At 46.4% G+C, this 13,116-nt stretch overlaps 1 long non-coding RNA gene across 1 annotated transcript; it reads left to right on the forward strand.

Moving 5' to 3' along the window:
* Positions 1–4,226: 4,226 nt before the first annotated feature.
* On the forward strand, positions 4,227–12,847 carry LOC121816243 (uncharacterized). Its single transcript, XR_006055738.2, has 2 exons — positions 4,227–4,425; positions 12,602–12,847. It is a non-coding gene; the product is annotated as an uncharacterized LOC121816243 (long non-coding RNA).
* The last annotated feature ends 269 nt before the right edge of the window (positions 12,848–13,116 follow it).

The following is a 13,116-nucleotide window of genomic DNA, read 5'->3' on the forward strand; positions in this document are numbered from 1 at the left end:
TATAGCAGACGTCTGCGTGAAAAGGGCTTGAGAGAAGCTTTCATTGCCCATGAGCATCGTCCCCTTCTACTTCTGATGCACCAGGCTCTGTTGGCTGCAAAGCAAACCCAGGCCCTGAGATGCTGATATTTGCAGGACAGTCAAGCACAGAAGTGACAAGACCAACCTCAACTCAAACCCCCGCAGGAGGGTGAGCGGCTGGTGTATTTATGGGTTAGGGGATACAGCAGCAGGGCAGGCTGAGTGTAGGGAGCGTGGGGAAAGGTGATCAGAAACAGGTGCAGCCTGTCCTGTGCAGTCGTGACTAAGCCTCCGGCCTCTTCATGGAACATGGGCTCACAGGTGAAAGCACTCAGCCAATCAGAGGGTGGAGTTTTCAGCCCTCTGACATCTGAAGGTCGTTAAGGGGAGCTGGCACATGCCCAGTTGGTGGTCCTAGCCAATCTTAACTTATCCAATCCTAACCAGCTCAAACTAGGCACAGCGGACTCCAAGTTTCTGGAGAAAAAAAAAAAACTGGACAAACATCTTATTAAGCTACATGCCGCTTGGAGGACATGCGTGTCCTTGATTAATGAAGGCAGATGAAGTGGATTTTGACTAATGATTTTCCATGGTCTCACCTCCAGAAATAGAGGTACAATGCTTCACAGCGCCCTTTAAGCTAAATGGGGCCAGGAGGCATGCCCTCGATGGTTGGTGTGAATGGAAGAGGCATCGTGGGTCACTTCACTGAAGCATTTCATGGCAGGTGAGTGAGCTCCAGGGCTCTCTGCCCTGCACCATGACGGGGGAGCCGGTGCTGCGAGATCCACACCACGAGTGGTGGGACACCGAGACAGAGTCCCCCCCTCAGCCTCTGCAATGGTTGAGTCTACTCAGGGACACTACCCTCGAGGGCCACCTGGACCTTCAATGAGCCTCACATGAGAAGAAAAATAAGCATCTAGGTTCATATACAACAAACACATTTTTGAATCAGTTACCACTGAGATTTGGGACATTTGTTGCTACGGTGTAATTTCAGCCCTCTATGTTTAATTAGGGGTTATCATGATGGGTGGAGGGCACTTGACATGAAGAGCCTCAGCAAAACATTCTGGTTCTATTTGGAGTGTATGTCTAAGATCAATAAGATTAAAATGAAACGTTTTATTTTGTTTTTAAACACATCTTAGTGGAACTGAAGTGGAGACTACAGAGGCTGGTGAATGCCCTTTTTCCAATTCTTTGCTGGCACTACCACTAGTAAAGGATATTAAGACAAGAACTCAGGTGTTTGGGGATTTCTTAAGGGCCAACTCTTATTGCGACTTAATTAAGAAGCTCAGCTGAGAAGCATCAGGCTATTAAACAGAGGTTGACGGAGCCTTGGTTGACTCAGAATGCAGAGAGACAGTCTTCTTTGCTTCTATGAAAGCAAAGTAGGTTTGTGTTCCACTTGGGGACTAATCCATTCGTCACTGTGAAATCTCTGAGGACAGGCAGGTCCATTTCAAACCTAATTTGCAGTTGGCTTTTCATTTTAGTGGTTTTGGAATAGGATTCATCTGCCTATCCCCTAGCGTGTTTGGCTACCTCATGCAAATATTTAATACCCACTGCGAAATTTCAATAGAACACTAACAATTTGTTTTCCCTGCTTTCAGCCTCATTTGTCAAAGCTATTGACCCAGGTCCGTAAAGAAATGTCACTCTCACCCCCTTTGCAATGGTTTTATGCAAATAGCTTTCGAGACTTAATTCTGGGGAAATGTTTAGGGAGCAAGAAGGTGGTGGGGAGAAAAGATAGACCAAAATGGCAGCTGCATAGAAAGATGGAGGGGAAAGAAGAGGGAAGTGGAGGAGAGATGGGGTCGTGGAGAGAAGGGAAGCAGGAAAGAAGGAACAGGTCAGTGGCAGGGGCACTAGACTTTCTATGCAACACAGAGTTCCTTCCCTGGGCACCCCCCAGACCTGCCGTGAGGACAGACATGAGACAATGATCCTAAAAGGGTCAAATATGACTCAGAACTTCTGACACTTACAGTTCGAACAGACAGAGAAGCCAGAAAAATAATCATGGGAGTAAGAGCAAAGATTGCCTGACAGAGGAAGGCATACCTGGGGCTCCACCTTGCTCTCCAAGGGGTGTATATATGTGTGGGCATGGCAGTTCAGAAGCTTCTGACTATTTTTGCTGCCTGAACTGATCTGCCCAAGAACACTCTTGCTACGTTCTCAGCAAGCCTGTTGCCTTCTCCCATCCCCCTGCTTCATAATATTCCTTCTCGAATTTTGCAAAAGAAAGGCATGGTTTCAGCCATCCAAGCTCTTCCCCTGGGCCTTTACCTCCAGGTGTACACACCTCCTGGGCATTAAACCAAGGGGCAACATAGCAGGTTGGCTTCTGGGCCAGGGCCCCTCTCACCAATACTCCACCACGTTCTCTATCCATGTTTTGAAGAGATGCATTTCCAATATAAATATTCTTCTAACGTTTAAAAGTCATCACATTTTGCTTTTTATACTATTTTCATGAATTGAGTTCTTCTGATAATTCAAAATATTTTTAGGGACTTTTCTGGTGGTCCAGCGGTTAAGCCTTTGCCTTTTAAAGCAGGGGGTGCAGGTTCAACCCTTGGTCAGGGAGCTAAGACTCAACATGCCTCTTGGCTAAAAGAAACACAAAATACACAAAACAGAAGCAGTGAAAGTTGCTCAGTCATGTCTGACTCTTTGCGACCCCATAGACTGACTACACAGTCCATGGAATTCTCCAGGCCAAAATACTGGAGTGGGTAGCCATTCCCTTCTCCAGGGGATCTTCCCAACCCAGGGATCGAACCCAAGTCTCCCGCATTGCAGGCGGGTTCTTTACCAGCTGAACCACCAGGGAAGCCCTCAGGGAAAACAGAAGCAATATTGTAACAAATTCAATAAAGAGTTTAAAAAATGGTCCACATCAAAAAAATCTTATACATACACACACGTACACACACACCCTTAGGGACTTCTGTTCACAGTAAATTTTAAAATTCACGTATACATTTGAATCCCATAGGGGCAGAGACCTGTTTTACCTGAGCGACCACAAAGCACCCAGGCCACCTGCTTGTAGAGCCTCGTTTTTCAATATGCAGGTAGATCCTGACTTCCAGAAGCCACTGGAAACTTCCGTATTTACAAACAGCTCTGTGGTCTCGATCAGGTCCCCTTAAAATGCAGCTGTCACAGGATACCTTCTCACTGAAAAACAGTTTCATGGACTGCTTTCTGTTTCCATTCAGCCTGTAGTGCAGTCTCATCCATTTCATTAATCTCAGTTGTATTTGCATCTCACTGTTTCATTTTTTTCCAAAAGAGCTATTTCCTGGCTAAGGCCATTCATCTTTCAGGCTTCTCCAACTTCAAAGGCTGTGCTGAGTTGACTTAAACTACTCCATAATACTGAAAATCCCCCGAAAGACTACTTTATTATACGCAAATACCACAGAAGCCGCTGCTAGCCTTTGGGCTCAAGTTCATGTTTCTGGGATCATTTATTCCATTTAGTATCAGACTATGCTGTTAATCTGACCTCTTAAGTGTATATAGTATTTTACAAGGTCACCAGCACCTCTATAATACTGTCCCTCTTCCAAACAATAGCCAGGACCCAGGTCTTATCTTGGGACAATAAAAACTAAAATGTCCTAACAATAGGCATCTAAATATGGAACACTGGTGAAAACAGTTATAGACTGTAAAGGTTAAAAGAAAATTAAAAAATCAACTACTCCATAATATTGCTGCCTCAGCGTCCATTTCGTGAGGCCAGGAAGCCTACAGGGCCCTTGAATGGACACCAGCCTGCCTCAGGGGCTCCCATGCCCAGGACCAGGGGTGGTGGGAGGCCTCTTAGGACCTGCTAAGGCCCCCTTAGCAGGAGGGGAGTGGGAGGCCTGTGAGCAAAGCTTCCACGGCTGCTCCCCTCACCAGCATTACTGCCTGAGGCATACCCAGCCCTCACCGCAACCCCCTCCCGCTCCCCCTGCCAAGCGCCAAGCCTCAAGCCCCACCCCCACCCTCCCGCTCCTCTCCACCATCCTGGTCTCCCAGGAGACCGGTCCCTGGTGCCAAAAAGGTTGGCGACCACTGCCCTACTTAAGAGCCCGCTGTGTCACAAGTAAACATTAAGTTCCTAATCTGACTCCCACAATGACCTTTATGGTGAGCTCTTCCCCACAGCCCAGGGCCTTCCTCTTGTGTGCCTCTATCACCTCACAGCTCCAGAGCTTACCCAAACCCTTCTCTCTCTGCTTAAATTGACTAATCCAGCCTTAGTTCCGGGTGGACCCTAATAAAGGCACTCGGCCCAGGCCCTGCAGCACCCTCTCCGCCTGCACCCTGCCCTAACTTCCCCAGGGGCCCCTCCGGATGTGCCATGTACTGCCTCCAGGACCTGTGAGTAATAAGCCTTCCTATTTCACTTCCCCTGGCAGTCTTGTTGAATCTGTTTCATCCAATACGCTGGACTCTATTTAACAAATGTTCATTTAACAAAGTCGCAACAGAACGGAGGTTGGGTTTCTGTTCAGAGATGATTATTCACTAGGAATCTGAATTTTAGTCAATTACGTGGATGGGAGGAAAGTTTAGCCCTTCCTGGGTTCCAGACGTCGAGTGGTGGGCCAGCCTGAGTTACCAGCTAACGTGGGTTGCCCTGCCCATCCGCTTTGCTGTGGGACAGTCCAATCCACGCCCCAGCAAAGCTACACGTCGCTGTATGTGATGAAGTGTGGTGGTCGTCAGGGCTATTTGCTAAATACACAAGGCCCTCCTTCCTTCTAGACAGCATTGTACTTCCCCACCATATTTGAAATTTGGTGCAGCCATGTGACTGGCTTTGCCTGTGACGTATGAGTAGGAGGGGAGTGTGTTATTCTTGAACCATTCCCTTAAACCCCATTATCATCCGCTGGCCATAGTGGTATAATAGAAACACCTGTCGAGCCGAAGGCTGGGCCCTTAGTGAAAACAATCTACAGAAATCCCTGCTGTGACAGAGCTGGAAACGCAGCATTCATGAGAATTAACTATTTCTTATTTCAAACAACTGAGATTTGTTATTGCAGCATACTAGGCCATTCTGACTGACACACAGTTATTTACTAGTTAAAGCTTCGTTTGCGACTTGTTAAACCTGTAATGCATCTTATTTCGGTTTTACTGTTTAATCGCTAAGTTGGGTCAGATTCTTTTCAACCTCATGGACTGTAGCCCGTCAGGCTCCTCTGACAATGGGATTTCCCAGGCATGAACACTGGAGTGGGTTGCCATTTCCTTCTCCGGGGGATCTTCCCGACCCACAGATCGAAGCTGCATCTCCTGCGTGGCAGGTGGGTTCTTTACCACTGAGCCATCTGGGAAGCCCTTTATTTTGGTTACTGTGCTTTTTTTTTCTCAGTCCTTTGCATGATTTGCATTTTTAAAATACATTTTAGAAAATTTATTTTTAAGTGGAGGATCATTGCTTTAAAATGTTGTGTTGGTTTCTTCTGTACAACAATGTGAATGAGCCACAAGTATGCATATATCCCCTCCCTCTTGAACCTCCCCCTCTTACCTCCCCACTACCCTAATCCCACCCCTCTAGGTTGTTATACAACACCAGGTTGAGCTCCCTGAGTTATACAGCAACTTCACATTAGCTATCTATTTTACATATGTTAATGTATGTATATTTCAACGCTACTGTCTCAATTCATGATCTGCATTTTAAATCCGCCTTTTGGAACCAGTTCTGCCAACTGCCAAGCTTGTATTTTGTCCTTGGTATATATATGACTTCAGAAAGGACCCAAGAGTTTACCACCATGATTTATTCTGCTGCCGGCCAAAACCCTTTGACCGTGGAGTCTGTGCTCAGGGAACTAATCCTGGAGGCCATGACCTCTGTAACATTTCTCAGCAATTCCATTTTCTGCTTTGACCCAGGGTCAGAGACACTGGTCAATAAGCCAAACCGGTGTCCATCAAAATTTGATTTAAATAAGAAAGTAAACAGGAAGGTCTTTGCAAGAGAAATGTCATGTGCAGCTAATGGAGACCAGAGAACAAGATTCATCGGCCCTGGAAACTCGAGAAAACTGGTGAACCAGACCAAAGGGCATGGCCTGCAATCCAACTCAGCAATGACAGACCCAGATGCCATCCTGCATGGGTCCATTCACCTGGTGATTAGCGAACCCGAAAAGCTGGTGGGAACCTTCACTCCTTTAAGACAGCAACATAAATACCCAAACTCCAATTTAGATAATCATCCATTGCAGAACAATGAAAAAAACATCTCATCATGATTGAAACAATACTTTTCTCTCCATGCATGGAATTGTCTCCTCGTTTGTCTAAGGCCTTAGCAGATCAGAGACAGCATTCTTAAACTCTGAGTGATACCAGGGCACCTAATCCAACATCAAAGTCTTGAATGAGGTCAGCTTCTCCTGGAAAATTCTTGAGGGTATGTATCATCACATTTCATCAGTTCTGGCTTTAATTTTTCCTCTCAGTTTCTTAACTGTAGACCTAATTGAAACCACGCAAGGCTACTTGATCCCTCTATCTTAAAGGACAGAAGGACACCTTCTGGAGGATGAAGGGAGAGAAGTAACAGCTGGAAGACTCTTCTTGCAGAACCAGCTGAACCTAGAGACCGTGTGTGTGTGTGTGTGTGTGTGTGTGCGCGTGTGTGTGCGCGTGTGTGTGTGTGTTAGTTGCTCAATTGTGTCTGATTTTGTGTGATCCCATGGACTGTAGCCCGCCAGGCTCCTCTGTCCATGGAATTCTCCAGGCAAGAATACTGGAGTGGGTTGCCACGCCCTTCTCCAGGGCATCTTCCTGAATCAGGGATCAAACCCATGTCTCTTACGTCTCTTGCATTGGCAGGCAGGATTTTTACTGCTGAGCCACCTGAGAAGCCCCTTGAGACCTAATAGCAATCAGCTATCCGATATGACATCAGAGACCCTCTACAACCCATTGTTGTGTGTTTGCAATCCCATTATAACTACAATAATTCCTCTACATATGAATCTCCAAGTTGCTGACTTTCAAAGATATGAACATGTATCTGGTTCCAGCAAGGAACCAGAACCTCTGCCATCAACATCAGCCATGAGTGGAGTTGTAGCTTGCCTTCCATCTCCTCTTGCTGACGATCCTTCAGCTCTACCCTCTCCCATCTCATTCCAGCTCATTCCTAGGTCTCATGAAGATGTCTCTGATAGGACACTCAGTGTGCTGTTACTAGGTCTGATCAACAGTGAAAGGGCTCTGGACTAACCAACCTGTCTGGCTCTGCTTCCTCCAGTCGGTAGCTCTTCTTGCCTGTTCGCTCAATGCCAGCGCCTGTGTGCCCAGCTGTTGTACTGCACTACCGTACTTTTCAAGATATTGTATATAAGATTTAAAATGTTTATTTTTGTGTTATGGATCATTTGATCATTTGTGTGAGAAGTATTAGAAACCTATTCTAGTACAGTCCTATATAGCTGATTGTGTGAGTTGGGTACCTAGTCCAACTTTGTTGGGCTTAACAAATTGGACTTCAAATGTGCTCTCAGAACTGGTTCATATATAAGGAACTTCTTCTTGGCTGAGACAGTGGACACTCCTTTTTTTCTTTTTTTTTTTTGGACACTCCTTTTTAAGCGTAAACATCATAAACCTGAAAAGACTGTATCAGTCAGGACACGTGGTTTCATACAATAGAAAACCTGAGTTAAATAACTTTAAGTTAAAGGAATTTATAACATCAGATACTTAAGAAGCACAAGGAGTAGTTTGTCAGTTTCAGGCACAGCTGAGTCCAGATACTCAAATGACGCCATCCGGTCCTGACTAACGTCCTGATCTCTCACTTCCTGCTTTCCCTGTTAGGCCCATTCTTAGAGATTCTCCTGCCAAAGCTGCAGGACAGACTAAATCCAGCGGGAAAGGGTCACCGCCTCAGTTCCAGTAGCTATGACAACAGTCTTGTTGCATCTCATTGGTCCTGAGTTTATCACATGTCCACCCCTGAGCCAATCAGCATTGTCAGGAAAAGAAAGCCCTGAGGCCTTAGTCCCGGGAGGAGATCTGACGCTCATAGGTGGACCTGCCCCCTCTCCATCTCCAGGCCTGGACTAGCAGAATCCTAAATCCTCCTCCCTGTGGCTGACGGGGGCAGGTGGTGATGGCCATCTCTTCCTCTCCTGCTCCCACCCTGCTGTGAGCCTGGAATTCCATCATCAGAGATTTCCTCCTTTTTGACTTTCTACCAGACCCTTCTCCTTGGTCGGGTGGCTGGCGGAAGCATAACTGCCTACGTTGTAGCAGGGGCTTCTGGAAGGCAATGTGGGTCTATCTCCGCAGATGGAACAGAGGGCAGAGTTGGAGGAGTCAGGAGGAAGGAGAAAGCCTTGTACATTCAAGACACCACATGAGATTTCCTTTCTCCTGGCTCTCCTGGGAGCTTACCCAAGTCTATGCTGGGAGGGGTAGTGGGAATTAATGTCACCTCCTGTGACTATTCTTGGGGAGGGGCTGCCCCTGTTGACTGACCAATGGCTCTTTTGGAGACTTTCAGGATCCTCAGAGGGTCCTTGGAGGGCATAAGGTGGGGATAGGGGTGTGAAATGCACCCCTGCCATTCAGCCAGGGCAGCTCTGTGTTCAGTCTGTTTCTGAATGGGATTTTTATGTAGGGTTTCATTTGAAGAAACTCTTCACACCTAACAACTTTGAGAATAGCTGCTTCAGTCTAAGTTGGGATCACTTTATTTTAAAAACAGCCATTTTCAGCAGGACATTTCAAATATTGTTCTAGTCAGGGTCACAGCCCACTGAAGCTGGCACCTGTGTATTAGTTGTCTATTGCTATAGAACCAGTTGCCCCAAATTTTAGCCGCTTAAAGTCAGACATATTATCAACTATAGCTCTGTGAGTGGCGTAGCTGGACCCTCTGCCTCTGGACTTCTCATGTGCTACAGTCAGGGTGTCCGCTGGGCCTGGGGCTGGGAGATCTGCTTCCAAGCTGACTCAAGTGGTTGTTTTGTTCTTCACAGGCTATTGTTGATCTGAGGGCCTCTGGTCTTTGCTGGCTGTTGGCTGAAGGCCTCCCTTGCTTCTTAACCCCATGAGCCTTCCCCAGAGGGAGCTCACAATATGGCTGTGGGCTTCCTCAGAGTGAGCAGCTGAAAGGGCTAAAGCATGTGAGAAAGGCTGAACCCACAGGGTTGAGTTTGTTCAACCCAAATTTCAGAAGTGACATCTATTACTTCTACTCTGTTCTACTTGTTAGAAACAAGTAATCAGGTCCAGCCCACTCTCAGGGAGGAAATCACATGCGGACATTATACCAGGATGGGACCCATTTTAGAAGCTGCCCGACACACCGTGTCTGACAAAATGTGTAAGAGTTGTTAGACTCAATTGTGAATAATTAACAGATTGCATTTTCTTCCATTTCCCAATTTTAGGAGAGATTTCTCTCCTGGAAATAGCCCTTGTTCACACAATGGTTGTGAACAGAAATTCCTTTGCTTTGCTGGCCTCAAACCCATCGAAAAATGTGATATTTCAGGGAAAGCGTTCCTCACTTGGTAGCTGAATTGTGTCTTTTTTTCCCCCTAACTCATGCTTTTATGGACTGTTGAAGAGGATGGGAAAATTGGATTGGGTTTTTTGTTGTTTTTTTTTTCCTGCCTTAAAGGGAAAAGTCTTGGCTAGAGTTGAGTGCCTTTTAATCCCCACTATGAGAAATCCGACATTCTCATTTTACTTTACACCCTCTCTAATCTTCCCACAGCCCAAGGTGGGGGTATGTCCATCCAGCGCGCTACAATAATCCCACCCAGTAATAACAAAGGCATGCCTGAGGGCTCCAGTGGAGACTGAAACGTCCCAAGCCCATCTCTTTTCTAAGGCGATGAAAAGTTGATCTGGGCATGGCCCCAGGAGTGAGTTCTCAGATTCTAAGTGGCATTGTCCCTGGCCCCTCACCCTGTGGGGTCGGGAGCTCTTGTTTGAGGGTGGGCTCCACAGGTAAGCAGGAGAGGTGACCAGGCATCAGGCGTGGGGGTGGGGGTGGGAGGTGGTTCAGGATCCCTGAAGTAGTTCCTGACTAGGGCTGTTCTCTGCTTCTGGCAAAGACCAGGGCTCCATGGAGACAAGGAAATAGGCAGAGAAAATGACTCATCCTGGCTCAAAGCCCAGAAAACACAGGCTAATGGCTTCATGCAGACAAAAATAAGATTATAAGAGATTGGGTGCAGAGAAAGGCAACCTCAAATGGCACTTCTGTTTAATCCATCCTCTCAGAAACCCAATCTTTTGAGATCCAACATGTCGAAGAGAAAACCATCACATTAGTGACGTTGTCTTTAAGTCAGTCTTTTCCTTTCCACAGCTAGTGCTCTGCTAGGGTAGACAGCACAAGCCCTCATTTGCCTTCTGGGTTCCCCTCCTCTTCCAACCCCACAGGAGGTTCACACTTCCTTAACTTGTAACGTCATATGGAGACAGATGATCTCACATGGGCAATGGAATCTGAGAGGAAGTGACTTACTGTTTGCAGGTAGAATCATTAAAGAACTGGTGTATGATTCCCTCTGGTCTCACGGGGGCCACGGGGATGGTGGGAACATAATAAGGTGGTGGAGCCTCTGTTGCCCTAGTTCCATGAGAGGTAATAATAATAATAATAAACAGAGCCCCTCTACCAACCCTTTTATATAAAGAGAATTGGTTTTGTTGCCTGAAGCCAGGATGATGTCAGTGTTGATAATGCAACATCACCTTATCCATCCTGACTAGTAACTGCAACCTGAACCCCAATCAACTGCTTATAGAGGCGTTAAAAGCTTACAATTCCCCTTAAACATAGACACAAAGTAGGTCTGGTTCTCAGGCCCCTCCAGACAAAAACAGAGAGTGGCTAGAGACAAGACAGCAGCTGGCATCAGCCAACAGGAAACACTGCCCTCAAACTTGAACGTAATGAAAAGGAAAGGACCCTTTAAACTCTCTGTCACCAGGAACAGACACTTTAATGGTTCTGTCAATGGAGATCCGAAGTTGAAAATAGCCAAGTGTACACCTTTCAAGGTCTATATTTCAAACGAAACAACAGGAGGAATGAACCTGTGGGACTAAGGTGCTTGGTGCCATTTGGGAATTATTTGAGCTAAATAATTACAGTCACGCACATTGTGGGGTATATTTTTTCTTTAGATCTTTTAAGAAACAGGAAGGAGAAGGTAAGAGGAAAAATATATTCTACACAAGAGACTGGACAATTGATCATTAACCGCAGCCTCAGAAATCAAAGGAGTATAGATTGCTTTTGTTCCCATCACAAGTAAGCTCTGAATAAATGTGGGAAATTTCCAAAATTATGAAGCATTAAACTATGAACATGAACTCAGGGTAGTAGGCAAATGTTGTTTTTGCTCCCCAGCCTTCATTCACATGCCTTTCAATAAAATCATGTCCCCATTTATTTTCCTAGGAATCTATCCCAAGCCCACGCTGGAAAACATTGATTCTACCCTCAGCTCCAGGAATGAGTTGTTATGGGCTTAGTTCAGAAACCTATTTGATTCTGCCCAGACTCGTTGATCAGTTCAGAGAGGGACAGAAACCCGAGAGAGCTCCATAACGAATAGTCTTAGAATCCTGCTGGGTTATTAGAAGCTAATCTGTATTTTTCTCACTCGTGAATCTGCAGGTTAACTGAATGCATTTTGCTTCAGACTTCAGGTCAGGCTCAACTCCACGTCTTCATCCTGGGCTCCTAGGTTGCTCAGAGCCTGGCCTTCTCACGCCCTCCCCTAAGTGCATTCCACACAAGTTTATTTAAAGGGTCTTCTCTTGTCATATCCTGGCAACTCGCTCCAGTATTCTTGCCTGGAGAATCCCCACGGACAGAGGAGCCTGGCGGGCTGCACTCCGTGGGGTTCCAAAGATTCGGACACCACTGAACAGCTAAGCACAGCACAGCAGCATGTCATATCCACTCATGTTCTGTTAGTCAAGCCACATGCTGCTGCTGCTGCTAAGTCACTTCAGTTGTGTCCGACTCTGTGCGACCCCAGAGACGGCAGCCCACCAGGCTCCCCCGTCCCTGGGATTCTCCAGGCAAGACCACTGGAGTGGGTTGCCATTTCCTTCTCCAATGCATGAAAGTGAAAAGTGAAAGTGAAGTCGCTCAGTCATGTCCAACTCTTCGAGACCATGGACTGCAGTCTACCAGGCACCTCCATCCATGGGATTTTCCAGGCAAGAGTACTGGTGTGGGGTGCCATTGCCTTCTCCAAGTTAAGTCACATAGCCAAGGTCAAATTACCTCAAATGAGGCTGTACCTCTGCCCACTCTCCAGGGAAATACCAAGAGGCCCCATGATGGAAGGAAGGGACTGAGAAATGCTAACCCAACCTATAGCATCCACACAGCTCTGAACCACAGTGACAAAAGCATCGACTCTCTTTTCTGTTGAGTTGGGTCTTCATGTTACCTTTGAAGCAGAGAGTGCCAACCCAAACTCCCAGCTGGTCTCCGAGTTCCTGGCCATACTGAAACGTATATTCATTTCTCTTTCAGAAGCACCTGGGAGACTCTCTAAGGGAAACCTCAGTTGGTGAAAGATGAGTGACAGGTGACAGCAGTGGAGAGGACGAAATTCTAGTACACAAGCCCTTCTCGGTTCTCAAAGTGGTATTCGGGCACTGGCTTTGAGCTGTGAGCATGAACATCAGAGAATTCAGCCTGAGGCCAAGGCCACCCTGAATTAAAGGACTTCCTGAATCAAAGACTTACAAAATAAAATGAGCTTCTATTCCTTCCAGACATCCACAGTCTCTAAAACACACAGTCCTCTTGTTCCCTTGTTGACACTATTAATTGATGTATAGACATGAGTCAGAGAGCTAAGCTATGCCTACGATTGGGAAGGACTTGAGAACTGTTATTAATTCTCTGGTCAATCCCTCGGAATATCTTAAATGTAAACAAAGCTGGTCCAGTTGACAACTATCAGCCAAGATCGTTTAGGGCCAGGCCTTCCACAACACAAGAGTTAGGGAAGCACCCACTAGGACTAGCCTGCCAGAGTTTAG

Source organism: Ovis aries, chromosome 13 (assembly GCF_016772045.2).
Source record: "Ovis aries strain OAR_USU_Benz2616 breed Rambouillet chromosome 13, ARS-UI_Ramb_v3.0, whole genome shotgun sequence".
Taxonomy (NCBI): Eukaryota; Metazoa; Chordata; class Mammalia; order Artiodactyla; family Bovidae; genus Ovis; species Ovis aries.